General features: G+C 41.2%; 1 protein-coding gene and 1 pseudogene across 1 annotated transcript in view; both read left to right on the top strand.

Annotated features, from left to right (window-relative positions):
* ESCO1 (establishment of sister chromatid cohesion N-acetyltransferase 1) overlaps positions 1 to 26,721 on the top strand; it is a 253,023-nt gene that overhangs the window by 151,673 nt on the left and 74,629 nt on the right. The gene's annotated exons all lie outside the window — the stretch shown is intronic.
* On the top strand, positions 7,781 to 7,899 carry LOC128661800 (uncharacterized; annotated as a pseudogene).

The raw sequence follows: 26,721 nt of genomic DNA, 5'->3' as shown, positions 1-26,721 counted from the left end.
GGGGGTGGAGCTAAGGGGGGAGCTATATAGGCAGCTCTGCTGTGGGTGCTCTCTCTGCCACTTCCTGTAGGGGAGGAGAATATCCCACAAGTAAAGATGAATCTGTGGACTCGATACATCACAAGAGAAATAAATTTATCAGGTAAGCATAAATTATGTTTTTGTATGATATTGTTGCCCAGGTATCTTCTGCGGTATCTGAGGCGCTGTCTGCTTTTTCCTATGTTGCAGGGAAAACGCAAAAGGACATTTAAAGAAACAGTTGTAAGTAAGATTTCTGATCCTGAAGTGGCTAATCAAAGTATTTCCTCTCAGAAGTCTGAGGATGAAGATTCTTCGGTTGCATCTGAGGGTGACATTTCGGATTCAGGCAGTGTAATTCCTTCTACTAATGCAGAAGTTATGTGGAAGACTTGCTCAACTAAGAATTGGTTTAAATATTTATTTTTTCTGTATCTCTGATTTCACAAATGCTATTAAATGTACAGATTGGTTTGAACTTTGTCTCCAAGGATGTTGCTGGTAAAGCACTGCCACAGCTTTCTCCTTTTATGTCCCAAGCCTATATGGCGTCGCATGCAGTGCCCTGTGGTTCCTCTCAATCTCCTGGAGGAGTGTATTTGCTTACAAAAGTTGCAAGCTCAGGTATCCTTCTGCGGTATCTGTGGCTTGGTCTGTTTTCCTTTACTTCAGGGAAAAGGCAAGAGGTCATTTTAAGTCTCAGATAAGAGGGATTCTGCTCCACATGCTGCTACGCAGGTTTGTCTTCTTCCAAGTTAGTGAGGAGTATTCGCCGGTAGTTTCTGAGGCTGAAATCTCAGATCTGGACAGTATAATTCCTTCATCTGTTACTGAAGTGATATCCTTCAGAGTTGTTTGCTTCAAAGCCTCTTATATTGTCAGGAGGTCTTTGCTGACTGGATGACACCGATCCCTATCGTTGTCTTTCCTTCTGAGTTTTGTGAACTTTGTCAGTTCTATATTTTTCTTTCCTCTCTGGAAGGGTTCTAAACGTGCTGTGAGATGTTCACAGGATTGTTATAGAGAATCTGGGGATATTTCTCCCTGTCTCACATCCTTTTTAGGTTTTCCTGTCGCTATCTTTCTTGAAATGCGCGGTGTCTTTAGTAGAAGGGAACTTTCTACTTTTAGATCTCTGCAGAGATAATCTAGTTTTCTTTCTGACATAGGTAAGAAGCTGGAGGTTAAAATTGTTCATTTAGAGCAATGTCTTGTCTTATTAGACTTGCTGTACTAGCCGCCGGGCATTGTGGCTGAAATCTATGGTCAGCTAAGAAGCCTACCTGTAGTTTAGTGGTACAACCTAGGCTTTATAGTTCTGCAGTAGCAGATTAAATTCTTTCTGTTTTCTCCAAATACACACTTCTAGTGTCTCCTTTTGAGGATGAGACTTTGTTTGGGTCATGCCTTTTTGAGTCCAGTATAAGTTTCTTTCATGTAATTAGCAAGAGTCCATGAGCTAGTGACGTATGGGATATACATTCCTACCAGGAGGGGCAAAGTTTCCCAAACCTCAAAATGCCTATAAATACACCCCTCACCACACCCACAATTCAGTTTTTACAAACTTTGCCTCCTATGGAGGTGGTGAAGTAAGTTTGTGCTAGATTCTACGTTGATATGCGCTCCGCAGCAAGTTGGAGCCCGGTTTTCCTCTCAGCGTGCAGTGAATGTCAGAGGGATGTGAGGAGAGTATTGCCTATTTGAATGCAGTGATCTCCTTCTACGGGGTCTATTTCATAGGTTCTCTGTTATCGGTCGTAGAGATTCATCTCTTACCTCCCTTTTCAGATCGACGATATACTCTTATTTATATACCATTACCTCTGCTGATTTTCGTTTCAGTACTGGTTTGGCTTTCTACAAACATGTAGATGAGTGTCCTGGGGTAAGTAAATCTTATTTTCTGTGACACTCTAAGCTATGGTTGGGCACTTTATTTATAAAGTTCTAAATATATGTATTCAAACATTTATTTGCCTTGACTCAGGATGTTCAACATTCCTTATTTTCAGACAGTCAGTTTCATATTTGGGATAATGCATTTGAATCGATCTTTTTTCTTACCTTAAAATTTGACTCTTTTTTCCCTGTGGGCTGTTAGGCTCGCGGGGGCTGAAAATGCTTCATTTTATTGCGTCATTCTTGGCGCGGACTTTTTTGGCGCAAAAAATCTTTTCTGTTTCCGGCGTCATACGTGTCGCCGGAAGTTGCGTCATTTTTTACGTCCTTTTGCGCCAAAAATGTCGGCGTTCCGGATGTGGCGTCATTTTTGGCGCCAAAAAGCATTTAGGCGCCAAATAATGTGGGCGTCTTATTTGGCGCTAAAAAATATGGGCGTCGCTTTTGTCTCCACATTATTTCAGTCTGATTTTTTCTTTGCTTCTGGTTACTAGAAGCTTGTTTATTGGCATTTTTTCCCATTCCTGAAACTGTCATTTAAGGAATTTGATCAATTTTGCTTTATATGTTGTTTTTTCTCTTACATATTGCAAGATGTCTCACGTTGCATCTGAGTCAGAAGATACTTCAGGAAAATCGCTGTCTAGTGCTGGAACTACCAAAGCTAAGTGTATCTGCTGTAAACTTTTGGTAGCTATTCCTCCGGCTGTTGTTTGTATTAATTGTCATGACAAACTTGTTAAAGCAGATAATATTTCCTTTAGTAATGTACCATTGCCTGTTGCAGTTCCTTCAACATCTAAGGTGCAGAATGTTCCTGATAACATAAGAGATTTTGTTTCTGAATCCATCAAGAAGGCTATGTCTGTTATTTCTCCTTCTAGTAAACATAAAAAATATTTTAAAACTTCTCTCTCTACAGATGAATTTTTAAATGAACATCATCATTCTGATTCTGATGACTCTTCTGGTTCAGAGGATTCTGTCTCAGAGATTGATGCTGATAAATCTTCATATTTATTTAAAATGGAATTTATTCATTCTTTACTTAAAGAAGTACTAATTGCTTTAGAAATAGAGGAGTCTGGTCCTCTTGATACTAATTCTAAACGTTTAGATAAGGTATTTAAATCTCCTGTGGTTATTCCAGAAGTTTTTCCTGTTCCTAATGCTATTTCTGAAGTAATTTCCAGAGAATGGGATCAATTGGGTAATTCATTTACTCCTTCTAAACGTTTTAAGCAATTATATCCTGTGCCGTCTGACAGATTAGAATTTTGGGACAAAATCCCTAAAGTTGATGGGGCTATTGCTACCCTTGCTAAACGTACTACTATTCCTACGTCAGATGGTACTTCGTTTAAGGATCCTTTAGATAGGAAAATTGAATCCTTTCTAAGAAAAGCTTATCTGTGTTCAGGTGACCTGCTATATCATTGGCTGATGTTGCTGCAGCTTCAACTTTTTGGTTGGAGACTTTAGCGCAACAAGTAACAGATCATGATTCTCATAATATTATTATTCTTCTTCAGCATGCTAATAATTTTATCTGTGATGCCATTTTTGATATTATCAGAGTTGATGTCAGGTTTATGTCTCTAGCTATTTTAGCTAGAAGAGCTTTATGGCTTAAAACTTGGAATGCTGATATGGCTTCTAAATCAACTCTACTTTCCATTTCTTTCCAGGGTAACAAATTATTTGGTTCTCAGTTGGATTCTATTATCTCAACTGTTACTGGTGGGAAAGGAACTTTTTTACCACAGGATAAAAAATCTAAGGGTAAAAACAGGGCTAATAATCGTTTTCGTTCCTTTCGTTTCAACAAGGAACAAAAGCCTGATCCTTCATCCTCAGGAGCAGTTTCAGTTTGGAAACCATCTCCAGTCTGGAATAAATCCAAGCCTTCTAGAAAGGCAAAGCCTGCTTCTAAGTCCACATGAAGGTGCGGCCCTCATTCCAGCTCAGCTGGTAGGGGGCAGGTTACGTTTTTTCAAAGAAATTTGGATCAATTCTGTTCACAATCTTTGGATTCAGAACATTGTTTCAGAAGGGTACAGAATTGGTTTCAAGATGAGACCTCCTGCAAAGAGATTTTTTCTTTCCCGTGTCCCAGTAAATCCAGTGAAAGCTCAAGCATTTCTGAATTGTGTTTCAGATCTAGAGTTGGCTGGAGTAATTATGCCAGTTCCAGTTCTGGAACAGGGGATGGGGTTTTATTCAAATCTCTTCATTGTACCAAAGAAGGAGAATTCCTTCAGACCAGTTCTGGATCTAAAAATATTGAATCGTTATGTAAGGATACCAACGTTCAAAATGGTAACTGTAAGGACTATCTTGCCTTTTGTTCAGCAAGGGCATTATATGTCCACAATAGATTTACAGGATGCTTATCTGCATATTCCGATTCATCCAGATCATTATCAGTTCCGGAGATTCTCTTTTCTGGACAAGCATTACCAGTTTGTGGCTCTGCCGTTTGGCCTAGCTACAGCTCCAAGAATTTTTACAAAGGTTCTCGGTGCCCTTCTGTCTGTAATCAGAGAACAGGGTATTGTGGTATTTCCTTATTTGGACGATATCTTGGTACTTGCTCAGTCTTTACATTTAGCAGAATCTCATACGAATCGACTTGTGTTGTTTCTTCAAGATCATGGTTGGAGGATCAATTCACCAAAAAGTTCATTGATTCCTCAGACAAGGGTAACCTTTCTGGGTTTCCAGATAGATTCAGTGTCCATGACTCTGTCTTTAACAGACAAGAGACGTCTAAAATTGATTTCAGCTTGTCGAAACCTTCAGTCACAATCATTCCCTTCGGTAGCCTTATGCATGGAAATTCTAGGTCTTATGACTGCTGCATCGGCCGCGATCCCCTTTGCTCGTTTTCACATGCGACCTCTTCAGCTCTGTATGCTGAATCAATGGTGCAAGGATTACACAAAGATATCTCAATTAATATCTTTAAAACCGATTGTACAACACTCTCTAACGTGGTGGACAGATCACCATCGTTTAATTCAGGGGGCTTCTTTTGTGCTTCCGACCTGGACTGTAATTTCAACAGATGCAAGTCTCACAGGTTGGGGAGCTGTGTGGGGATCTCTGACGGCACAAGGAGTTTGGGAATCTCAGGAGGTGAGATTACCGATCAATATTTTGGAACTCCGTGCAATTTTCAGAGCTCTTCAGTCTTGGCCTCTTCTGAAGAGAGAATCGTTCATTTGTTTTCAGACAGACAATGTCACAACTGTGGCATACATCAATCATCAAGGAGGGACTCACAGTCCTCTGGCTATGAAAGAAGTATCTCGAATTCTGGTTTGGGCGGAATCCAGCTCCTGTCTAATCTCTGCGGTTCATATCCCAGGTATAGACAATTGGGAAGCGGATTATCTCAGTCGCCAAACGTTGCATCCGGGCGAATGGTCTCTTCACCCAGAGGTATTTCTTCAGATTGTTCAAATGTGGGAGCTTCCAGAAATAGATCTGATGGCGTCTCATCTAAACAAGAAACTTCCCAGGTATCTGTCCAGATCCCGGGATCCTCAGGCGGAAGCAGTGGATGCATTATCAGTTCCTTGGAAGTATCATCCTGCTTATATCTTTCCGCCTCTAGTTCTTCTTCCAAGAGTAATCTCCAAGATTCTGAAGGAATGCTCGTTTGTTCTGCTGGTAGCTCCGGCATGGCCTCACAGGTTTTGGTATGCGGATCTTGTCCGGATGGCCTCTTGCCATCCGTGGACTCTTCCGCTACGACCAGACCTTCTGTCGCAAGGTCCTTTTTTCCATCAGGATCTCAAATCCTTAAATTTAAAGGTATGGAGATTGAACGCTTGATTCTTGGTCAAAGAGGTTTCTCTGACTCTGTGATTAATACTATGTTACAGGCTCGTAAATCTGTATCCAGAGAGATATATTATAGAGTCTGGAAGACTTATATTTCTTGGTGTCTTTCTCATCATTTTTCTTGGCATTTTTTTAGAATTCCGAGAATTTTACAGTTTCTTCAGGATGGTTTAGATAAAGGTTTATCCGCAAGTTCTTTGAAAGGACAAATCTCTGCTCTTTCTGTTCTTTTTCACAGAAAGATTGCTAATCTTCCTGATATTCATTGTTTTGTACAAGCTTTGGTTCGTATAAAACCTGTCATTAAGTCAATTTCTCCTCCTTGGAGTTTGAATTTGGTTCTGGGGGCTCTTCAAGCTCCTCCGTTTGAACCTATGCATTCATTGGACATTAAATTACTTTCTTGGAAAGTTTTGTTCCTTTTGGCAATCTCTTCTGCCAGAAGAGTTTCTGAATTATCTGCTCTTTCTTGTGAGTCTCCTTTTCTGATTTTTCATCAGGATAAGGCAGTGTTGCGAACTTCTTTTGAGTTTTTACCTAAAGTTGTGAATTCCAACAACATTAGTAGAGAAATTGTGGTTCCTTCATTATGTCCTAATCCTAAGAATTCTAAGGAGAAATCGTTACATTCTTTGGATGTTGTTAGAGCTTTGAAATATTATGTTGAAGCTACTAAGTCTTTCCGAAAGACTTCTAGTTTATTTGTTATCTTTTCCGGTTCTAGAAAAGGCCAGAAAGCTTCTGCCATTTCTTTGGCATCTTGGTTGAAATCTTTAATTCATCATGCCTATGTCGAGTCGGGTAAAACTCCGCCTCAAAGGATTACAGCTCATTCTACTAGGTCAGTTTCTACTTCCTGGGCATTTAGGAATGAAGCTTCGTTTGATCAGATTTGCAAAGCAGCAACTTGGTCCTCTTTGCATACTTTTACTAAATTCTACCATTTTTATGTATTTTCTTCTTCTGAAGCAGTTTTTGGTAGAAAAGTACTTCAGGCAGCGGTTTCAGTTTGAATCTTCTGCTTATGTTTTTCATTAAACTTTATTTTGGGTGTGGATTATTTTCAGCAGGAATTGGCTGTCTTTATTTTATCCCTCCCTCTCTAGTGACTCTTGCGTGGAAAGATCCACATCTTGGGTAATCATTATCCCATACGTCACTAGCTCATGGACTCTTGCTAATTACATGAAAGAAAACATAATTTATGTAAGAACTTACCTGATAAATTAATTTCTTTCATATTAGCAAGAGTCCATGAGGCCCACCCTTTTTTTGTGGTGGTTATGATTTTTGTATAAAGCACAATTATTCCAATTCCTTATTTTATATGCTTTCGCACTTTTTTTATCGCCCCACTTCTTGGCTATTCGTTAAACTGAATTGTGGGTGTGGTGAGGGGTGTATTTATAGGCATTTTGAGGTTTGGGAAACTTTGCCCCTCCTGGTAGGAATGTATATCCCATACGTCACTAGCTCATGGACTCTTGCTAATATGAAAGAAATGAATTTATCAGGTAAGTTCTTACATAAATTATGTTTTTCCTCCCAGGGGCAGATTTCTCTTTCTAGAGTATCTGCAATCTACTAAGATGAGAGGCATTCCTTGAACTGGATTCAGGGCCTTCGTCTCTGGGAGTGACCATTCCAGTCCCAGTTTGGGAACGGGATATAGCTATTTACCTCACATTTCAGATTCTGTCCTTCAAAATAGTATCCTTTCTCCTTTAGTTTTAGTGGGCCTGTTCATAACGAACTTAGACCCGAGAGATTTATTGTTTCCTTAATCAGAATCTGCTCTAGTTTTCTTAGTTTGCACCATCCCAGTCAGACCTTTAGGTCTTGGGATATTGCAAGGGTGTTTTTCTGGACAATATATAGTTCAGGTATCATCCTGACTTTGAGCTTACTCTCTTTTTTTAATAGATCTTGTCCAATCGTCTTTTCCGGGGATGGGAAATGAATCTGGAGAAGAGTTCCCTTGTTTCATCCACAAGGGTAATTTATTTGGGACTACTGCCACAATACCCTGAATGCACCCAATTTCGTCTGATCTCGGAAGTTATGCAGGGTCAGGTCTGGTCAGTACCTGGATGGGAGACCGCCTGGGAACACCAGGTGCATTATGCTTGGACCTTATTTGATTCTTTATCTTTGTCTTTCAGAGGTCAGAAAATCAAGGATTTATTCATTTTCCCCACTCTGCAGTCTTCTGTCCAGCCCACAGTAAGCTCTAGTGGCCGGTGGATAGCTTAGCCATCTTGCAACCAGGAGGTTGGGAGTTTGGATTTAGCTGCAGTTGATATTTCTTCTCTTTTCTGTGACCCTGTGTATGGAGGGATTGGTCTGATGGTATTCCATGGACATCATTCCTTTTGCTATTTTCCATGACATGGAGAACTATTGGATCTGTCTTAAAGGATAGATTTAGATCAGCTGACGAGACTTTCTTCTGTAGTAATTTTTCAGGAGTATCTATCTCCAGGCGCGTGGTTCTAGAGATATTCCTGGGTGATGTGACCACGGATGCCAATCTGCTGGGCTGGTAAGCTGTCTGGGTCTTATTTATGGATTATGGACTCAAAGTGTCTGCTCTCCTCTTTAAACATCTTGGAGTTGAGAGCAATTTGCAATGCTCTGATGACTTGACCTCAGTCGTCCCTAGCTGTGTTCCATGCGGACAATATCACCTCAAGGGTTTATATCAACCATTAGGGAGGAACAAGGGGTTCCTTAGCCATGTAGGAGGTGACTTGGATTGTCAAGTGGGAGGAAGCTCACATTTGCTGTCGGTCATCCACTTTCCAGGGGTGGACAATTGGGAGTTGGACTTCTAAACAGACTGATAATTTATCCCGGGGAGTGAGCATTTCCATCCGGAAGTGTTCTCTAGGTAGACCCTCACATGGGGGGTTTTAGGAGTTGGCTTCTGTGGACCTTTACTTTCCATAGCTATTAAGTTGTTATCTTGGAAGGTTTTGTTTCTCATTGCTATCTTTTCTGCTTGGAGAGTCTCGGAGCTCTCAGTTTTGCAGTGTGATTCGCCTTATCTTTCATGCCGTTAAGGCGGTTATTTGTACTAGTTAGGTTTTCTTCCTAAGTGTTTTCGGATAGATATATTAATCAGAAAATTTTTGTTCCTTCTCTGTGTCCTTATCTTTCTTCTAATAAGGAACGTTTGTTGCACAACTTTGATGTTGTGCGTGCTTTTATTTTCTATCTACAGGTGACCTAAGGATTGTCGCCAGTTTGCCGTTTGTTTCTCTTCAGCTACTTCTTTCTCTTTGGTTGAGTAGTATAATATTTCAGCTCATTTCACTAGGGCTGTCCCTTCTTCTTGGGCTTTCAAGAAGGAAGATTCTGTAGAACAGATTTGCAAGGCTGCAACTTGGTCCTCTCTTCATACTTTTACCAAATTTGATATTTTTGTCTTAGCTGAGGCTTCTTTTGGGAGAAAGGTTCTTCATGCAGTGGTGCCTTCTGTTTAGGTTACCTGTCTTGTCCCTCCCTAATCATCTGTGTCCTCTAGCTTGGGTATTGGTTGCCACTAGTAATTGATGATTCCGTGGACTCACCATATCTTAGGAAAGAAAGGCACCTCTGCACCTTATATTACTTCCTTTTTTCTTTCCCTTTGGTTGAATGACTGGGGGTTGTGGGTAAGGGAAGTGACATATATAGCAGCTATGCTGTGGTGCTATTTGCCGCCTCCTGCTGGTCAGGAGTGATATTCCCAACAGTAATTAAGATTATCCGAGGACTCACCATGTCAATAAAGTAATACATTTAGCAGGTAAAAATAAATTTTGTATTCCCTATCTCCCATTTTTAAGAAAATGTTTCTTGTTGAGGACTCCATTAAAGACCCTTGGTATACTGTACCCAATGTTGAAGGGGCCATTTCCACTCTGGCTAAGAGAACCACTATTTCTATTGAGGATAGCTGCTCTTTTAAGGATCTGATGGACAAAAAGCTGGAGTCTTATTTAAAAAAAGCTTTATGTTCATCAAAGTCTCCAATGGCAACCTGCGGTGTGTATAGCCACCGTGACTAGTGCGGCATCTTTTTGGTTCAACGCCTTGTCTGATTTTCTTCAAGTAGAGACTTCCTTGGATAATATTCAAGATAGGATTAAAGCTCTTAAGTTGGCCAATTCCTTTATTGCAGATGCCATTTTACAGGTTGTTAGACTAGGAGCTAAAACTTCTAGTTTTGCTGTCCTAGTCCACAGGGTGTTATGGTTGAAATCCTGGTCTGCGGACGTTTCCTCTGAAGTCAAGCTTCTGGCGATTCCTTACAAAGGGAAAACCTTGTTTGGATCCGGTTTGGCAGAAATTATCTCTGATATTATGTGTGGAAAAGGGTCTTTTCTACCTCAAGGTAAGAAGAATAGGCCTAAAGGACATCAGAGTAATTTTTGTTCCTTTCGTAACTTCAGAGGAAAGCCTTCCCCTTCTTCTTCCAAGCAGGAACAATCCAAGTCTTCTTGGAAACCCAATCAGTCTTAGAACAAGGGGGAAACAATCCAAGAAACCCGCAGCTGATTCCAAATCAACATTAAAGGTTTGCCCCTGATCCGGAATCAGGTGGGGGGCAGACTTTCTCAGTTCTCTCAAGCCTGGATACGAAATGTCCCAGATCCCTGGACTGTGGACATAGTATCCCAGGGTTACAAATTGAAATTCAAGACTTTTTTCCTCCCAGAGGCAGATTTCTTCTCTCAAGACCAGATAAAGAGAGAGGCGTTCTTGAAATGTATACAACATCTTTCCTCCCTGATAGTGATAGTTCCAGTGCAGGAACAGGGTCTCAGGTTCTACTCCAACCTATTTGTGGTTCCCAAAAAAGAGGGAACTTTCCATCCCATTCTAGACTTGAAGTGTCTAAACAAGTTTCTCAAAGTTCCATCCTTCAAGATAACTATACGCTCCATTCTTCCTTTAATACAAGAGGATCAGTTCATGACAACCATAGACCTAAAGGATGTGTATCTTCATGTTCCTATTCACAGGGACCATCGCAGATTCCGGAGATTTGCCTTTCTGGACAAACATTTCCAGTTCATGGCCCTTCCATTTGGCCTAGCCACGGCTCCCAGAATTTCTTCAAAGGTTCTGGGGGCTCTTTTGGCAGTGATCTGTTCTCGTAGAATTGCTGTGGCACCCTACCTGGAACACATATTGGTTCAGGTACCATCTTTTCAACTAGCAAAATCTCACACAGATATATTGTCTTCTTTGTTCCCACAGATGAAATATGAATCTGGAAAAAAGCTCCCTTTTCCCTGCTACAAGAGTAGTGTTCTTAGTGACCATAATAGATTCTCTATTGATGAAGATTTTTCTGACAGAGGTCAGGAAAAACAAAATCATTTCCTCTTTCCTCTCTCTTCAGGCTTCTGCTCATCCTTCAGTGGCTCAATGTATGGAGGTAATCGGTCATGGTGGCTTCCATGGACATCATTCCTTTTACTCGATTCCATTTGAGAGCTCTCCAGTTGTGCATGCTCAGACAAAGGAATGGTGACCATGCGGATCTATCGCAAAGAATAGATTTAGATCAGTCCTCAAGGGATTCTCTCCCGTGGTGGATTTCTCAGGAACATATTTCTCAGGGCACATGCTTTTGGAGACCTTCCTGGGTGATCGTGACCATGGGCTAGGGAGCAGTCGGGAACTCGTTAAAAGCTCAGGGCCTTTGAACTTGGGAGGAGTCTGCTCTTTCCATCAACATCTTGGAGTTGAGGGTAATTTACAATGCTCTATTGGCTTGGCCTCAGTTGTCCTCAGCCCAGTTTATCAGGTTCCAGTCAGACAACATAACCTCTGTGGCTTACATCAATCACCAGGGAGTAACTCAGAGTTCCTTAGCCATGAAGGAGATTACTCTGATTCTTCAGTGGGCTGAGATCCACAATTGCTGTCTATCTGCCATCCACATTCTAGGAGTAGACAACTGGTAAGTGGATTTTCTGAGCAGACAGACTTTTCATCCTGGGGAGTGGGAACTCCGGAGTTAGATCTGATGGTGTCCCGTCAGAACGCCAAGCTTCCAAGGTATGGTTCAAGGTCAAGAGATCCACAAGCCGTTCTGATAGATACTCTGGCAGTTCCTTGGGTTTTCAGGTTGGCATACCTGTTTCCTCCGTTTGATATGAGCAATGACTCGTTGAAGGAGAGCAAACAGGAGAGGGCGTCGGTGATTCGAATAGCTCCTGTGTGGCTTCGTTTGCAGACCTAGTGGAGATGTCATCTCTCCCACCTTGGAGACTACCTCTGAGGAAGGACCTCCTGATCCAGGGTCCCTTCCTTCATCCAAATCTTGTTTTTCTAAAGCTGACTGCTTGGAGATTGAACGCTTAATTCTGTCTAAGCGTGGTGTTTCTGAGTCGGTCATTGAGACCATGATTCAGGCTCTCAAGCCTGTTACTAGAAAGATTTACCATAAGATATGGTGTAAATATCTTTATATGTGTGAATTCAAGGGCTACTCTTGGAGTAGAATTAGACTTCCTAGAATTTTATCTTTTCTTTAGGAAGGCCTGGAGAATGGATTGTCAGTCAGTACCCTGAAGGGTCTGATTTCTGCTTTATCAGTTTTGCTACATAAACGTTTGGCGGATGTGCCAGATGTACAATCTTTTTGTCAGGCCTTGGTCAAAATCAGGCCTGTCTTTAAGTCTGTTGTTCCTCCTTGGAGCCTTAACCTTGTTCTTAAAGTTTTACAGCTGGCTCCGTTTGAGCCGTTGCATTCCATAGACATTAAGTTGTTTTTTTGGAAGGTTTTGTTTCTTGTTGCTATCTCTTCTGCTCGAAGAGTCTCGGAAGTCTCAGCTCTGCAGTGTGATTCCCCTTATCTTATTTTTCATGCCTTTAAGGCGGTTCTTCGTACTAAGTTAGGTTTCCTTCCTAAGGTTGTTTCTAATAGAAATATCAATCAGGGAATTGTTGTTCCCTCCCTGTGTCCTAATCCTTCTTCTTCCAAAGAACATAGGAAATGGTAGACAAGAGGGGTGCCTCATGTGTATATCAGTATGCCAAACAATCAGAAACAGAATAGCCAAGTGGGTACTCGCATTTGGCCCAAGTACACTTACGTACTGGTAGACGCAGGCTGATAACTTTGGGTGTATCCAACTGACCCTCTCCAGGCGTAGGTTGCTCAGTGCAGTAAGAGTAGAAAGTCAGTGGCAGTGGTACAAACTGCTCAAGAAGGTGATGAGCCAAGGCTTGTATAAAACAAGTTTGTTTATTAAAGGGGGCGTGTCCAGGCCGCAACATCTGCAGCTCCTGCCGAGATCCTGATAATCCGCCAATTATTGTTGGAACACTGGTCTTTGGTTAAATACATTTTGCGAATTTAAACTTGTGTTCCTTTTGTGGATCCAACGGCCTAAAAACCACAGTGTATTAATGACCGCGGAGCACAGATTTGGACCTTTGAGGCCTATGGTAGCGGCCTAATACGGAGCCTCAGAACCCCCCCAGCATCCTGGCTGGGTATAGCAATCACAGACGACTGCCACCTTTCACCATATAAGGGGGACCCATTTATTGCTATTAGAGGGCTACCTGTACAGATATTCCCACGGAGGAAGATATATCTGAACTATACTATACAAATGGAGGCAATTGTGGACAAATGGGAAGCCAAGCTGATCCGGCTCACACAGGATCACTTCCCGGAGCCTAGAGACGGAGTTGTGTAAAATTATCTGCAGGGTTCGCCCGCTTGAGACAATCGCTCGGCAGCACTCTGACTGTTACCCAGAAGGCAGCAACCTTACCCCTCCCAGAGTGGATACACCAAGCTGCGATGTTGCTCTTTCGACTGGTCCTGTGAGTCTAGACGAGGATAAAACCCTTCGAACCCCCGCACCATTGATCGTAGAGACTGAGACCTTGTATACAAACTCTGAGATTGTTACCCCTCACAGATCACTACTTTCATCAACTGCCGGGGACAAAATAGGCGGAGGACTTTGCCCGGTCTCTGAGAGTCAGCCCCACATGGGAAAGTTGAGGCCATGGAACAGGCCTTATAAAGCAGCCCAAGAAGGTACCTACCTCGATGCCATGGGTGTCTCACTAAATGAGGAAGATGTTACTGCTACTTTCCTACAGAGACCCTGTGGCTGGGAGGTGGAGGAGATCAAGGACATACTTATAGTTTCCAATCCCTGTTGCCTCAGGATCGGAGTGGGGTGAGAATGTTTTGACTCAGACTGATGGGCTTGGGATATTTAGAGTTTATTTCCACAGATAGCCCACTTATACATGGGACCAATTTGATGAGACTTTCTGGCTACTGCGGTCTCCAATTTGAGTTTATGTTTAGAGAGAGCTTACAGTATTGATCAAGCTTACCACAGCTCCATGAGGACACAAATCTATTTGTGTGGGAACATGTCTTTTTTTTTTTTTTTTTTTTTTTTGTATAACGATATATAATTGCTGCAGATTTATCTCTACTTGTTACTCCTCTTTTTCCCAAAACCTTGCGCTAAAAGAGAATGTTTTTATGCTTTAGTTGGCCTGTTTAGGTATGTCCGAGTGTTCTGTAATGTCTTATGAAAGGTACTTCCAACCATTTATTACTAACTCATACTATGTATGCTAATAGTTAATTCACCTGCCGCCTGGGTACAGGGCCCGTGCTCGGACAGTAGGATCACAGTAGTACAAGATGTGAGCAGGTAGATGATAAGCTTCTCTCCTGGTTCTCCAGAGCCATATTCTAACCTTAAATCTGAATAAGTACCTCTCTACATAGGTATGGGACATTTTGGTCTTTATTACAGGGTAGGATCAAATGATGCTATTATTGCAGCTATAAGTTTGGGGTGCTAGTTGTCGACATGTATGTACAGATTTGCTTGTTGGTTATGCCACGTTTGGTAACTACGGGTTGATTCAATTTTCTGTTCTAATATTATATATTTTGTCCTTTCCCGCCATAGGTCTTTATCCCATAATTAAGGGGAATTACAGAGTAGTACTAGATTCTAGTCTTTATTAGCCATATAATATACATATTTTGATCACAGGCTTATTATTCCACAACTTCCATCATCCATATTGCCTCTTTTCCTCCCTCCCCCCATAAAGTTTGCTTGCTAAACTTTGAAACTTTATCCTAATAATTTACCCTAGTTTGTTATAAATTTTGACATGTTTAGCTAGTTTATCATCTATAGTCCCCCCATTATCCGGTTTGTACTAGCATATGTGTACATACAGTTACAAAGGCCTAACAGTGGGCCTCTTTGATTTGAGTCTAGTTTTAGTTTCTAGTCATCTTTTATCTAGTGATTTATACCCTATTTGATCCGTAAAAGGCCACTTGAGATCTGAGAGGATTTTCTAAGTATATTTAAATAAGGCCCTATATGTTGCTTATTGGATTTCCTGCTATGCACATGGATAACTATAGACACTAGGGATCAATGCATAATTACAATCACACAGTGTATAAAACAAGAAATGTGAGGTTGTATGTTGAGACCCAAGAGTGGCCTCATTCTGATATTCTTGCCGTCTATACTTTTTTTTTTTTTTTTTTTTTCTTTCTACTCAGCAGGGTCCAAAAGTGGCCCTATGTGTCATTTAGAAGGAATTGAGTTATCTTCCGGCAGGCTTTTGATTTGCTTATTATCTTCAATATCTGCATATGATTAAGGTCTGTTTATCCAATATGATGGGCAGTATATCTTATGTTGGCAAAAAATGTATGTTTTGATTATACTGCTGTTTATTTTATTTTATGTTTGTATGCCGGAATTGAACCTCAATAAAAATATTTTAAAAAATATATATATATATATTAAAAACATTGACAAGCAGTGTTTCTAATGCAACGCATTTCTCAGCCCCAGCATGGACTGTTTCATCAGGCATAATACACCTTCTAACTGACAATCTATTTAAACTGAGCCTTGACCAATAGTTAGCGAGGACACACCCATAGTAGGCGTGTGTAAATGCAAACATTCCTAATTGATTAGTTCACAACAAACAGGCTTGTGATGATCATGAATACAAAAATGTAAAATACTATAGTAACAGTAAAATCATCATTTCACCATATTGTGCTGTGATGACATGCAATGAGGACACTACAGAATCGTCCAATAGTCCATGCTTGCAATACATGTAACAATATACATAGCCATTACACAGATTCATATGTTAACATCCAATTTAAAATCTATCATAGATTTACAACATAATACATACATTCATCACAAATCTTAATCCTCCTCATCTTGAAAGAGATCCACATGGGGATTTACTGAGTGCCCCCTCATTATCCAGTATACATACATTTCTCTTGTTAAGTGTGTTCAGTCCACGGGTCATCCATTACTTATGGGATATATTCTCCTTCCCAACAGGAAGTTGCAAGAGGATCACCCAAGCAGAGCTGCTATATAGCTCTTCCCCTCACATGTCATATCCAGTCATTCTCTTGCAACCCTCAACAAAGAAGGAGGTCGCGAGAGGAGCTGGAGTTTTTACTTAATTATTCTTCAATCAAAAGTTTGTTATTTTAAATGGCACCGGAGTGTGCTGTTTCTCTATCTCAGGCAGTATTTGGAAGAAGAAACTGCCTGCGTTTTCTATGATCTTAGCAGGCGTAACTAAGATCCACTGGCTGTTCTCAACATTCTGAGGAGTGGGGTAACTTCAGACAATGGGAATAGCATGCGGGGTCTCCCGCAAATGAGGTATGTGCAGTACAATATTTTCTGGGAATGGAATTGACTAAGAAAACACTACTGTTACCCGTATGATGTAAGTACAGCCTTAAATGCAGTAGTAGTGACTGGTATCAGGCTGGTAAATGTATGCACAATAGAGTTATTTTCTAGGGACTAGAATTTGACTGAAAAAAACCATAATTTATGTAAGAACTTACCTGATAAATTCATTTCTTTCATATTAGCAAGAGTCCATGAGCTAGTGACGTATGGGATATACATTCCTACCAGGAGGGGCAAAGTTTCCCAAACCTCAAAATGCCTATAAATACACCCCTCACCACACCCACAATTCAGTTTAATGAATAGCCAAGAAGTGGGGTGATAAAAAAGTGCGAAAGCATATAAAATAAGGAATTGGAATAATTGTGCTTTATACAAAAATCATAACCACCACAAAAAAGGGTGGGCCTCATGGACTCTTGCTAATATGAAAGAAATGAATTTATCAGGTAAGTTCTTACATAAATTATGTTTTCTTTCATGTAATTAGCAAGAGTCCATGAGCTAGTGACGTATGGGATAATGATTACCCAAGATGTGGATCTTTCCACGCAAGAGTCACTAGAGAGGGAGGGATAAAATAAAGACAGCCAATTCCTGCTGAAAATAATCCACACCCAAAATAAAGTTTAATGAAAAACATAAGCAGAAGATTCAAACTGAAACCGCTGCCTGAAGTACTTTTCTACCAAAAACTGCTTCAGAAGAAGAAAATACATAAAAATGGTAGAATTTAGTAAAAGTATGCAAAGAGGACCAAGTTGCTGCTTTGCAAATCTGATCAATCGAAGCTTCATTCCTAAACGCCCAGGAAGTAGAAACTGACCTAGTAGAATGAGCTGTAATCCTTTGAGGCGGAGTTTTACCCGACTCAACATAGGCAAGATGAATTAAAGATTTCAACCAAGATGCCAAAGAAATGGCAGAAGCTTTCTGGCCTTTTCTAGAACCGGAAAAGATAACAAATAAACTAGAAGTCTTTCGGAAAGACTTAGTAGCTTCAACATAATATTTCAAAGCTCTAACAACATCCAAAGAATGTAACGATTTCTCCTTAGAATTCTTAGGATTAGGACATAATGAAGGAACCACAATTTCTCTACTAATGTTGTTGGAATTCACAACTTTAGGTAAAAATTCAAAAGAAGTTCACAACACTGCCTTATCCTGATGAAAAATCAGAAAAGGAGACTCACAAGAAAGAGCAGATAATTCAGAAACTCTTCTGGCAGAAGAGATTGCCAAAAGGAACAAAACTTTCCAAGAAAGTAATTTAATGTCCAATGAATGCATAGGTTCAAACGGAGGAGCTTGAAGAGCCCCTAGAACCAAATTCAAACTCCAAGGAGGAGAAATTGACTTAATGACAGGTTTTATACGAACCAAAGCTTGTACAAAACAATGAATATCAGGAAGATTAGCAATCTTTCTGTGAAAAAGAACAGAAAGAGCAGAGATTTGTCCTTTCAAGGAACTTGCGGACAAACCTTTATCTAAACCATCCTGAAGAAACTGTAAAATTCTTGGAATTCTAAAAGAATGCCAAGAAAAATGATGAGAAAGACACCAAGAAATATAAGTCTTCCAGACTCTATAATATATCTCTCTGGATACAGATTTACGAGCCTGTAACATAGTATTAATCACAGAGTCAGAGAAACCTCTTTGACTAAGAATCAAGCGTTCAATCTCCATACCTTTAAATTTAAGGATTTGAGATCCTGATGGAAAAAAGGACCTTGCGACAGAATGTCTGGTCATAGCGGAAGAGTCCACGGATGGCAAGAGGCCATGCGGACAAGATCCGCATACCAAAACCTGTGAGGCCATGCCGGAGCTACCAGCAGAACAAACGAGCATTCCTTCAGAATCTTGGAGATTACTCTTGGAAGAAGAACTAGAGGCGGAAAGATATAGGCAGGATGATACTTCCAAGGAAGTGACAATGCATCCACTGCTTCCGCTTGAGGATCCCTGGATCTGGACAGATACCTGGGAAGTTTCTTGTTTAGATGAGAGGCCATCAGATCTATTTCTGGAAGTCCCCACATTTGAACAATCTGAAGAAATACCTCCTGGGTGAAGAGACCATTCGCCCGGATGTAACGTTTGGCGACTGAGATAATCCGCTTCCCAATTGTCTATACCTGGGATATGAACCGCAGAGATTAGACAGGAGCTGGATTCCGCCCAAACCAGAATTCGGGATACTTCTTTCATAGCCAGAGGACTGTGAGTCCCTCCTTGATGATTGATGTATGCCACAGTTGTGACATTGTCTGTCTGAAAACAAATGAACGATTCTCTCTTCAGAAGAGGCCAAGACTGAAGAGCTCTGAAAATTGCACGGAGTTCCAAAATATTGATCGGTAATCTCACCTCCTGAGATTCCCAAACTCCTTGTGCCGTCAGAGATCCCCACACAGCTCCCCAACCTGTGAGACTTGCATCTGTTGAAATTACAGTCCAGGTCAGAAGCACAAAAGAAGCCCCCTGAATTAAACGATGGTGATCTGTCCACCACGTTAGAGAGTGTCGTACAATCGGTTTTAAAGATATTAATTGAGATATCTTTGTGTAATCCCTGCACCATTGATTCAGCATACAGAGCTGAAGAGGTCGCATGTGAAAACGAGCAAAGGGGATCGCGTCCGATGCAGCAGTCATAAGACCTAGAATTTCCATGCATAAGGCTACCGAAGGGAATGATTGTGACTGAAGGTTTCGACAAGCTGAAATCAATTTTATACGTCTCTTGTCTATTAAAGACAGAGTCATGGACACTGAATCTATCTGGAAACCCAGAAAAGTTACCCTTGTCTGAGGAATCAATGAACTTTTTGGTAAATTGATCCTCCAACCATGATCTTGAAGAAACAACACAAGTCGATTTGTATGAGATTCTGCTAAATGTAAAGACTGAGCAAGTACCAAGATATCGTCCAAATAAGGAAATACCACAATACCCTGTTCTCTGATTACAGACAGAAGGGCACCGAGAACTTTTGTAAAAATTCTTGGAGCTGTAGCTAGGCCAAACGGCAGAGCCACAAACTGGTAATGCTTGTCCAGAAAAGAGAATCTCAGGAACTGATAATGATCTGGATGAATCGGAATATGCAGATAAGCATCCTGTAAATCTATTGTGGACATATAATGCCCTTGCTGAACAAAAGGCAAGATAGTCCTTACAGTTACCATTTTGAACGTTGGTATCCTTACATAACGATTCAATATTTTTAGATCCAGAACTGGTCTGAAGGAATTCTCCTTCTTTGGTACAATGAAGAGATTTGAATAAAACCCCATCCCCTGTTCCAGAACTGGAACTGGCATAATTACTCCAGCCAACTCTAGATCTGAAACACAATTCAGAAATGCTTGAGCTTTCACTGGATTTACTGGGACACGGGAAAGAAAAAATCTCTTTGCAGGAGGTCTCATCTTGAAACCAATTCTGTACCCTTCTGAAACAATGTTCTGAATCCAAAGATTGTGAACAGAATTGATCCAAATTTCTTTGAAAAAACGTAACCTGCCCCCTACCAGCTGAGCTGGAATGAGGGCCGCACCTTCATGTGGACTTAGAAGCAGGCTTTGCCTTTCTAGAAGGCTTGGATTTATTCCAGACTGAAGATGGTTTCCAAACTGAAACTGCTCCTGAGGATGAAGGATCAGGCTTTTGTTCTTTGTTGAAACGAAAGGAACGAAAACGATTATTAGCCCTGTTTTTACCCTTAGATTTTTTATCCTGTGGTAAAAAAGTTCCTTTCCCACCAGTAACAGTTGAGATAATGGAATCCAACTGAGAACCAAATAATTTGTTACCCTGGAAAGAAATGGAAAGTAGAGTTGATTTAGAAGCCATATCAGCATTCCAAGTTTTAAGCCATAAAGCTCTTCTAGCTAAAATAGCTAGAGACATAAACCTGACATCAACTCTGATAATATCAAAAATGGCATCACAGATAAAATTATTAGCATGCTGAAGAAGAATAATAATATTATGAGAATCATGATCTGTTACTTGTTGCGCTAAAGTCTCCAACCAAAAAGTTGAAGCTGCAGCAACATCAGCCAAAGATATAGCAGGTCTAAGAAGATTACCTGAACACAGATAAACTTTTCTTAGAAAGGATTCAATTTTCCTATCTAAAGGATCTTTAAACGAAGTACCATCTGACGTAGGAATAGTAGTACGTTTAGCAAGGGTAGAAATAGCCCCATCAACTTTAGGGATTTTGTCCCAAAATTCTAATCTGTCAGACGGCACAGGATATAATTGCTTAAAACGTTTAGAAGGAGTAAATGAATTACCCAATTTATCCCATTCTCTGGAAATTACTTCAGAAATAGCATTAGGAAGAGGAAAAACTTCTGGAATAACCACAGGAGATTTAAACACCTTATCTAAACGTTTAGAATTAGTATCAAGAGGACCAGACTCCTCTATTTCTAAAGCAATTAGTACTTCTTTAAGTAAAGAATGAATAAATTCCATTTTAAATAAATATGAAGATTTATCAGCATCAATCTCTGAGACAGAATCCTCTGAACCAGAAGAGTCATCAGAATGATGATGTTCATTTAAAAATTCATCTGTAGAGAGAGAAGTTTTAAAAGATTTTTTATGTTTACTAGAAGGAGAAATAACAGACATAGCCTTCTTGATGGATTCAGAAACAAAATCTCTTATGTTATCAGGAACATTCTGCACCTTAGATGTTGAGGGAACTGCAACAGGCAATGGTACATTACTAAAGGAAATATTATCTGCTTTAACAAGTTTGTCATGACAATTAATACAAACAACAGCCGGAGGAATAGCTACCAAAAGTTTACAGCAGATACACTTAGCTTTGGTAGTTCCAGCACTAGACAGCAATTTTCCTGAAGTATCTTCTGACTCAGATGCAACGTGAGACATCTTGCAATATGTAAGAGAAAAAACAACATATAAAGCAAAATTGATCAAATTCCTTAAATGACAGTTTCAGGAATGGGAAAAAATGCCAATAAACAAGCTTCTAGTAACCAGAAGCAAAGAAAAAATCAGACTGAAATAATGTGGAGACAAAAGCGACGCCCATATTTTTTGGCGCCAAATAATACGCCCACATTGTTTGGCGCCTAAATGCTTTTTGGCGCCAAAAATGACGCCACATCCGGAACGCCGACATTTTTGGCGCAAAAGGACGTAAAAAAATGACGCAACTTCCGGCGACACGTATGACGCCGGAAACAGAAAAGATTTTTTGCGCCAAAAAAGTCTGCGCCAAGAATGACGCAATAAAATGAAGCATTTTCAGCCCCCGCGAGCCTAACAGCCCACAGGGAAAAAAGTCAAATTTTTAAGGTAAGAAAAAATGATTGATTCAAACACATTATCCCAAATATGAAACTGACTGTCTGAAAATAAGGAATGTTGAACATTCTGAGTCAAGGCAAATAAATGTTTGAATACATATATTTAGAACTTTATAAATAAAGTGCCCAACCATAGCTTAGAGTGTCACAGAAAATAAGATTTACTTACCCCAGGACACTCATCTACACGTTTGTAGAAAGCCAAACCAGTACTGAAACGAAAATCAGCAGAGGTAATGGTATATAAATAAGAGTATATCGTCGATCTGAAAAGGGAGGTAAGAGATGAATCTCTACGACCGATAACAGAGAACCTATGAAATAGACCCCGTAGAAGGAGATCACTGCTATTAAATAGGCAATACTCTCCTCACATCCCTCTGACATTCACTGCACGCTGAGAGGAAAACCGGGCTCCAACTTGCTGCGGAGCGCATATCAACGTAGAATCTAGCACAAACTTACTTCACCACCTCCATAGGAGGCAAAGTTTGTAAAACTGAATTGTGGGTGTGGTGAGGGGTGTATTTATAGGCATTTTGAATTTTGGGAAACTTTGCCCCTCCTGGTAGGAATGTATATCCCATAAGTCACTAGCTCATGGACTCTTGCTAATTACATGAAAGAAATACTGTTAATACTGATATAATGTGTGAGCCTTAACTGCAGTAGAAGCGACTGGTAGCAGGCTTAGTAATAACTTTACACAGCATCTGAAATGTTGTTTTTTAACGTTTACTGGCATGTTAATCGTTTTGTGAGGTACTTTGGTGATAAATCTTTTCGGGCATGATTTTTTTCCACACGGCTAACGTATATTTCTGCATAGAAACAGTTATATCAGGTCTCCCACTGTTGTAATAGGAGTGGGAGGGACCTTTTTTTAGCGCCTTGTTGCGCAGTTAAAATTCTAGCACAGTCTTCCTGCTTCTTCCTCTTTGATCCAGGACGTCTCCAGAGAGCTCAGGGATCTTCAAAATTCGTTTTTGAGGGAGGTAATCAGTCACAGCAGACCTACGACAGTGTGTTTGACTGTGATAAAAGCGTTAAATCATAAATTGATTATCCGTTTTTTGGGTATTGAGGGGTTAATCATCCGTTTGCTTGTGGGTGCAATCCTCTGCTAATTAATACATTTAAAGAATTGTTGACTATAATTGAACTAGTTCTTTGTTCTTCAATTGTGTTTTTTAAAATACGCGCTGCAGCGTTTTTTATATTGCTTGTAAACTTATTGAAGTAATTTCCAAGCTTGCTAGCTTCATTGCTAGTCTGTTTAAACATGTCTGATACAGAGGAATCTACTTGTTCATTATGTTTAAAAGCCGATGTGGAGCCCAATAGAAATATGTGTACCAATTGTATTGATATTACTTTGAATAAAAGTCAATCTGTACCGATAAAGAAATTATCACCAGACAACGAGGGGGAAGTTATGCCGTCTAACTCTCCTCACGTGTCAGTACCTTCGTCTCCCGCTCGGGAGGTGCGTAAGATTGAGGCGCCAAGTACATCTAGGCCCTTACAAATCACTTTACATGATATGGCTAATGTTATGAAAGAAGTATTATACAATATGCCCGAGTTAAGAGGCAAGCGCGACAGCTCTGGGTTAAGGACAGAGCGCGCCGATGACACGAGAGCCATGTCTGATACTGCGTCACAATTTGCAGAACATGAGGACGGTGAGCTTCATTCTGTGGGTGACGGTTCTGATTCGGGGAGACCAGATTCAGAAATTTCAAATTTGAAATTTAAGCATGAGAACCTCCGCGTGTTACTAGGGAAGGTGTTAGCGGCTCTGAATGATTGTGACACGGTGGCAATCCCAGAGAAATTATGTAGGCTGGATAAATACTATGCGGTACCGGTGTGTACTGACGTTTTTCCTATACCAAAGAGGCTTACAGAGATTATTAGCAAGGAGTGGGATAGACCCGGTGTGCCCTTTTCCCCTCCTCCGATTTTTAGAAAAATGTTCCCTATAGACGCCACCACACAAGACTTATGGCAGACGGTCCCTAAGGTGGAGGGAGCAGTTTCTACTTTAGCCAAGCGTACCACTATCCCGGTGGAGGATAGCTGTGCCTTTTCAGATCCAATGGATAAAAAATTAGAGGGTTACCTTAAGAAAATGTTTGTTCAACAAGGTTTTATATTACAGCCTCTTGCATGCATTGCGCCTGTCACTGCTGCAGCGGCATTCTGGTTTGAGTCTCTGGAAGAGGCGATTCGCACAGCACCATTGGATGAATCTTTGAGCAAGATTAGAACCCTTAAGCTGGCTAATGCGTTTGTTTCGGATGCCGTAGTGCATTTAACCAAATTTACGGCTAAGAATTCCGGATTCGCCATACAGGCGCGCAGAGCGCTATGGCTTAAATCCTGGTCAGCAGATGTAACTTCTAAGTCTAAACTACTAAACATTCCTTTCAAAGGGCAGACCTTATTCGGGCCCGGCTTGAAGGAAATTATTGCTGACATTACTGGAGGTAAGGGCCACACCCTTCCTCAGGACAGGGCCAAATCAAAGGCCAAACAGTCTAATTTTCGTGCCTTTCGTAATTTCAAGGCAGGAGCAGCATCAACTTCCTCCGCTCCAAAACAGGAAGGAGCTACTGCTCGTTACAGACAGGGTTGGAAAGGCAACCAGTCATGGAACAAGGGCAAGCAGGCCAGAAAGCCTACTTCCGCCCCTAAGACAGCATGAAGACAGGGCCCCCTTTCCGGAGACGGATCTAGTGGGGGGCAGACTTTCTCTCTTCGCCCAGGCTTGGGCAAGAGATGTACAGGATCCCTGGACGTTGGAGATTATATCTCAGGGATACCTTCTGGATTTCAAAACTTCTCCTCCACAAGGGAGGTTTCATCTGTCAAGGTTATCAACAAACCTAGTAAAGAAAGAGGCATTTCTACAATGTGTACAAGACCTCTTAGTGATGGGAGTGATCCACCCAGTTCCGCGAACGGAACAGGGGCAAGGGTTTTATTCAAATCTGTTTGTGGTTCCCAAGAAAGAGGGAACCTTCAGACCAATCTTAGACTTAAAAATCTTAAACAAATTCCTAAGGGTTCCATCGTTCAAGATGGAAACCATTCGGACCATCCTACCCATGATCCAAGAAGGTCAATATATGACCACAGTGGACTTAAAGGATGCCTACCTTCACATACCGATTCACAAAGATCATTATCGGTACCTAAGGTTTGCCTTTCTAGACAGGCATTACCAGTTTGTAGCTCTTCCCTTCGGGTTAGCTACGGCCCCGAGAATTTTTACAAAGGTTCTGGGCTCACTTCTGGCGGTACTAAGACCTCGAGGCATAGCGGTGGCTCCGTACCTAGACGACATTCTAATACAAGCGTCAAGTTTTAAAAATGCAAAGTCTCATACAGAGATAGTTCTAGCATTTCTGAGGTCGCATGGGTGGAAAGTGAACGTGGAAAAGAGTTCTCTGTTACCACTCACAAGGGTCCCTTTTCTAGGGACTCTTATAGATTCTGTAGAGATGAAGATTTACCTGACTGAGTCCAGGTTATCAAAGATTCTCAATGCTTGCCGTGTACTTCACTCCATTCCAAGCCCATCAGTAGCTCAGTGCATGGAAGTAATCGGCTTAATGGTCGCGGCAATGGACATAGTGCCATTTGCGCGCCTACATCTCAGACCGCTGCAACTATGCATGCTAAGTCAATGGAACGGGGATTACTCAGATCTGTCCCGTTTGCTAAACCTGGACCAGGAGACCAGAGATTCTCTTCTCTGGTGGTTGTCACGGGTTCATCTGTCAAAAGGAATGACTTTTCGCAGACCAGATTGGACGATTGTAACAACAGATGCCAGCCTACTAGGCTGGGGAGCAGTCTGGAACTCCCTGAAGGCTCAGGGATTGTGGACTCAGGAGGAGAGACTCCTCCCGATAAACATTCTAGAATTAAGAGCAATATTCAATGCTCTTCTAGCTTGGCCTCAGTTCATCAGATTTCAGTCGGACAACATCACGACTGTGGCTTACATCAATCATCAAGGGGGAACCAGGAGTTCCCTAGCGATGTTGGAAGTCTCGAAGATAATTCGCTGGGCAGAGTCTCACTCTTGCCACCTGTCAGCGATCTACATCCCAGGCGTGGAGAACTGGGAGGCGGATTTTCTAAGTCGCCAGACCTTTCATCCGGGGGAGTGGGAACTCCACCCGGAGGTATTTGCTCAACTGATTCGTCGTTGGGGCAAACCGGATCTGGATCTCATGGCATCTCGCCAGAACGCCAAGCTTCCTTGTTACGGATCCAGGTCCAGGGACCCGGGTGCGGTGCTGGTAGATGCACTAGCAGCCCCTTGGTTTTCAACATAGCTTATGTGTTTCCACCTTTTCCGTTGCTACCTCAACTGATTGCCAGGATCAAACAGGAGAGAGCATCGGTGATTCTGATAGCGCCTGTGTGGCCACGCAGGACCTGGTATGCAGACCTAGTGGACATGTCGTCCTGTCCACCATGGTCTCTACCCCTGAGGCAGGACCTTCTAATTCAGGGTCCTTTCAACCATCCAAACCTAATTTCTCTGAGGCTGACTGCTTGGAAATTGAACGCTTGATTCTATCAAAGGGTGGGTTTTCGGATTCGGTTATTGATACATTAATACAGGCTCAGAAACCTGTTACCAGAAAAATTTACCACAAGATATGGCGTAAATATTTATATTGGTGTGAATCCAAGAGTTACTCATGGAGTAAGGTTAGGATTCCTAGGATATTGTCTTTTCTACAAGAGGGTTTAGATAAGGGCTTATCCGCTAGTTCACTAAAGGGACAGATTTCTGCTC

The sequence above is a fragment of the Bombina bombina genome, chromosome 5 (assembly GCF_027579735.1).
Source record: "Bombina bombina isolate aBomBom1 chromosome 5, aBomBom1.pri, whole genome shotgun sequence".
Taxonomy (NCBI): Eukaryota; Metazoa; Chordata; class Amphibia; order Anura; family Bombinatoridae; genus Bombina; species Bombina bombina.
The sequence above is the reverse complement of the archived record's forward strand: the minus strand, read 5'-3'. Positions and strand labels throughout refer to the sequence as shown.